Raw genomic sequence first — 4,971 nt, 5'->3', positions numbered from 1 at the left:
TCTGATATTTTATAAATGGTGGCAAAACAAAAAAAAAGATGATTTGACAAAGCCCTTTAAAAACTCTGTTTGCCCAGTGGACATTATGTGATCATAATCACCAAAAACATGAACTATATTTTATAACTGATATTCAGAGATATTATATGTGGAAAATAACTGACACAGACATATTCCTACTTCCCTATTTAATTCACCCCTCCCTATTCTTTGTGAAATAAAATAGTTAATGTTTGACTTTGACTAGGGAAATAATCATTGAAACTGTATAAGTTAACCACAGAATTATTTCATATGCTACTTTTCCTGTCAGTTAAAATCAGTCAGAATTAGAAAAACTGAGCATATAAAGTTTTTAAGTCCATATATTTACCAATCCCACTTCCACAGAAGAGTCAATTAATTTAACAAACTTTGCTGAACAATGATTATACTTTATGATAATAATTATAATTTATTGAGCACTTTGTGTGGGCCAGACATTGTGCTAAACTGTTATGTCTTTTTATCCTCTCAACAATCTTATGAGTTATTATTATCTCCATTTTACTTTTCAGGAAACTGACATTTGTGACTTACCCAAGGTCATGACATTAATAAATTATGAAAAAAGGATTTGAATGTAGGTCTGTGTGACTACAAACCCCAATCTCTTAACCACTACTGAATAATTTTTGCCCTAGAAGTTAGATGCTATGGAGTCATAAACCAAGTCTAAGATTATAAAATGTAGCTTCTTGTCTTTAAGGAACTATAACCTCACTGTGAAGATACATGCATAGCAGAGTACTTAGTCAAGTGCAAGACAATGAAGAGTAACCTATATTTGTTAAGTGCTAAAGGAATACCGAATAAAATAAGTGATTTTTTAGCATGTTCAGTAGGTGATTCAGATTTCCCGTTGAAAGGGAAAATCTGTCGAACTGCCTCAATTCAAATAGTCAAAGAGAAAGGCCAGTGTAATCAATCTCCTAGCAGTGTTCACCTATAACATCAGTAGGCCTGAAATATCATCACTGATCAAGGAATGTCTTACAACAGTGACCACTGGGCTCCCAACATATGGTTCCCACACATCTGTTTAAATAGTAAAAGTTTCAGAAACAGCTTGAGTTACTCCTGGAAACCTTACACTGAAATTTAGGTGTATTACATTATAACTTTTTCCTCTTGGTAATTTTACAACCAACTTGCTGCTGTGTGAAGAAAGTGTACAGGAGGAGCATGTATAATACCTACTATGGTGGCAATTATACTGTTATTCAATTATTTCAAAATTACTTTTTTTTCCTAAAAAGTCTTCCCCCCTGCCATGGCTATAAATAAGCAATGGTTCTTATTCCTGAAGTTCATATTCCCCTGAGAGCTTTGTGTTTACTGATTCCCTGGCGTTAGTATATAAAAATCCCAGAAGGCCACGTGATGAATTCTAAAGAATGAAGATTCTAAGACAATAGCTAATGAAGGCATTAGTATTCCTCTCATTGGAGTATCAAATCCTGATATGAGTAATGCCATATTCAAGAGAGAGTTTTAAAAATGTAATTGAACTAAATCTTTTGACAGATAATTGTAATGATGATGTTATGCTTCAATGACTTTCAAGTACAGTTTGCAAATTACCTTTTTTACTTTATTCCCTTCCTCCCTTAAAGTACCAGATATGTCAGGTTTCTGGTTCCTGCTAATTTTTAACAGTACCTACATGGCAAACTCTTGACTCTAGAAACCAAAACACATTTAACTTATGGATATATTTGGACACAGTTAATAGACCCAATCTAAAATAACAGCTAGTTTCAAATGGCACAAAATTATAATCATTTCTTGTTACGTTTTTGCAATCAGAGAAAATTTTGGTATCTTCACAAGGTTTTCATATATGTGTGTGTATATATATATGTATAAAATCATACACATATATACATATACACAGAGAAAGGCAGCTCTTTAGTCAACACACATTTATCTCTATCTCTTACATTTTATAATTCTATAGTAATTTGCAATGAAGTCTGGTATCCACATAGAGATGGCCCTGAGGTCCTATTGGCTCTTCAATCAGAAAACAGAGATTCAATAATGTTAACTAGATTCTATCTACTATGGAGAGAAAGTTGGCTCTCAAACTCAAATTTGGAAAGGACCTCAATAGTTACCTAGTCCAACTTTCAACCAATCAAGAAATCCTTTTTACAGCATTCCTATATCTAGCCTATTCTCAAGCACTTCTGTCATTTGAAAATAACTGCATAAAGTGGCAGCCAAGTCTGTTGTTAGCCCTAACAGTTAGAATCAGAGGTAGAAATAAAGAGATACAGACACTGAAACCAACATAGCCAAAGGCACACAAGTAAGAAAACAGGGATAGCAAAAGATAGAGTCAGATGGATAGGACACAGAAAGGTGAGGGGAAAAATCGTAGAGGAGAAAGAGAAAAAACGTGAAGAAGCAGAGAGAGAAAAAATTAGAAGTGGAGACACAAAAAGTTGACATAGTAAATAAGGGGAATAGATAAGAGGAATAGTGAGTGATGAACCATTGAGAGACAGCAGAAGGAGAAGCAAGTATAAAGGAGAAACAAGTATACAAGGAGAAGCAAGTGTAAAGGAAAAAACTGGCATAAGTAACTGTAGGGTTTCTTTCTGATTTCTGTAGCCCAGTTTTGGGCTCAGGACATAGTCCACAAAAATGAAAATTTCATTTCACAGCCTCCCTTGCAGCTGGATATGGAAAGGTATTGAGTTCTGATCATTAAGATATAATCTTGAGTTCTGACCATAAAATCATAAGTGTTATGTGTGACAGGGACTAGTCTTTTTCAGGGTTTCTCCAGCCAGGAAACCTAGAAGTAGTAGGTATAAGGTGTTACAAGCAGTTTAGACAAAAAGTCTTCAATCATACTCATTGATTGATTAATGAGTCTTACTCATTTTTTGATGTGGTGTCTAAATTCCTCATCATCTAACATTTTCTTCCATCAATAAAAGTATTTGTCAGTAGTCTTCTCAAAATTCATTCATATTCTGTTTATGACATTATAAATTAGGACAGCATTTTACAAGGCAATTTGATAGTATCTGGCAAAAATTAAAGTGCTCAGGAATTGCTTTTGTATGAATCTATACTACTGCAATACAAATGATTATGCATAAAAATATATGCACATACAAGGATGGTCAATGCAGTGTGCATTGTGATGGTGAAAATCTGATAACAGACTAAATACCTTTTCATGGGTAGGGGTGATACATTCATACTATGGAATACTATACAACCATTAAAGAGCCTGAGATAGAGAGGTATGGATAGACATGGGTAGATCTATAAGATATATGAAAAACAGATATGATTCCACATATAATGGAAAAATCTATGTATATATGCATGCTTAAGAATGTGTGTGTATGCGTATGGAAATCAGTAGGAAAAGGTTTGGAAGTATGTGTGGCTAGGGAATTCATGTGGAGGTCAGAGTGGAAGCAGGTGTGAGAGGGTCCAGCAGAAGAAAACATGGCTGTCAAAGTGTTTGAGTCCATCGGCGAGTTTGGCCTGGCCTTAGTTGTTGTAGGAGGCATGCTGAACTCTGCCTTACATAATGTGGATACTGGTCACACAGCTGTCATCTTTGACTGATTCTGTGGAGTACAGGACATTGTGGTAGGGGAAGGGACTCACTTTCTTATCCCATGGGTACAGAAACCAATTACCTGTGACTGCTGTTCTAGACCACCTAACGTGCCAGTCATCACTGGTAGCAAAGACTTACAGAATGTCAACATCACACTGCACATCCTCTTCCGGCCTGTCGCTAGCCAGCTTCCTTGCATCTTCACCAGCATCAGAGAGGACTATGATGAACGTGTGCTGCCATCCATCGTTACCAAGATCTTCAAGTCAGTGGTGTCTCGCTTTGATGCTGGAGAACTAATCACCCACAGAGAGCTGCTCTCCAGGCAGGTGAGTGACAAGTTTACGGGGCCAGCAGCCACCTTTGGGCTCATCCTGGACCATATGTCCTTGACACATCCGACCTTCCGGAAGGAGTTCACAGAAGTGGTGGAAGTCAAAGAAGGGGCTCAGCAGGAAGCAGAGAGGGCCAGATTTGTGGTGGAAAAGGCTGAGCAGCAGAAAATGGCAACCATCATCTCTGCTGAGGGTGACTCCATGGCAGCCGAGCTGATCCCCAACTCACTGGCCACCGCAGGGGACTGCCTGATTGAGCTGAGCAAGCTGGAAGCTGCGGAGGACATTGCCTACCAGCTCTCACACTCTGGGAACATCACCTACCTGCCTCCTCCAGCTGCCCCAGTGAGGGCCCACCCTGCCTGTACCTCTGCGGGGAATAGGCCACAGCCTTGATGATTCTTAACACCACCTTCCTTCTGCCCCATCCCAGAAATCACTGTGAAATTTCATCATTGGCTTAAAGCGAAGGAAATAAAGGTAAAATCACTTTACATCTCTTAAAAAAAAAGTTTGGAATTTTTGACACTACTGTAATCCTTAGGAGGGGAGTGGATAAAGTCTGAGGTTGAAGGGTAATTTTCACTTTTTACTCAGTATAGTAATGGTAATCATTAACTCTGTTTTCAAAATACTTAGACTTCTTTGCCTTCGGTCACATGATATGACTGCATTTTCTGGCCCCATTGTGATTGATAGAGTCATGTGTATGGTTCTGGCCAATTATTTGTGACCAGAAGTCATTGCTCACAGTTGCATGTCACTTCCAGGCCAGAGCATTTATTTGTCAATGTGATGCCTTCCACAGCTATCTTTCCCTCTGCCATAGTGACTGGTAATATTTATGATGGTGGTTGCTCCATTACCCTGGGCTGCAGAATGAAAAGTCACAGAGCAGAGCTTCTAGCCAACACATTACATAAGTGAAAAATAAAACTTTGCTTTTACAAACCACCAAGATTTGGGGATTATTACAATAGCATAATCTAAATTATTCTGACTGGT

General features: G+C 37.9%; 1 pseudogene; it reads left to right on the top strand.

Moving 5' to 3' along the window:
* Positions 1–3,462: 3,462 nt before the first annotated feature.
* LOC700173 (prohibitin 1 pseudogene) lies at positions 3,463–4,362 on the top strand (annotated as a pseudogene).
* The last annotated feature ends 609 nt before the right edge of the window (positions 4,363–4,971 follow it).

This window comes from Macaca mulatta, chromosome X (genome assembly GCF_049350105.2).
Source record: "Macaca mulatta isolate MMU2019108-1 chromosome X, T2T-MMU8v2.0, whole genome shotgun sequence".
NCBI classification, from domain to species: Eukaryota; Metazoa; Chordata; class Mammalia; order Primates; family Cercopithecidae; genus Macaca; species Macaca mulatta.
The sequence above is the reverse complement of the archived record's forward strand: the minus strand, read 5'-3'. Positions and strand labels throughout refer to the sequence as shown.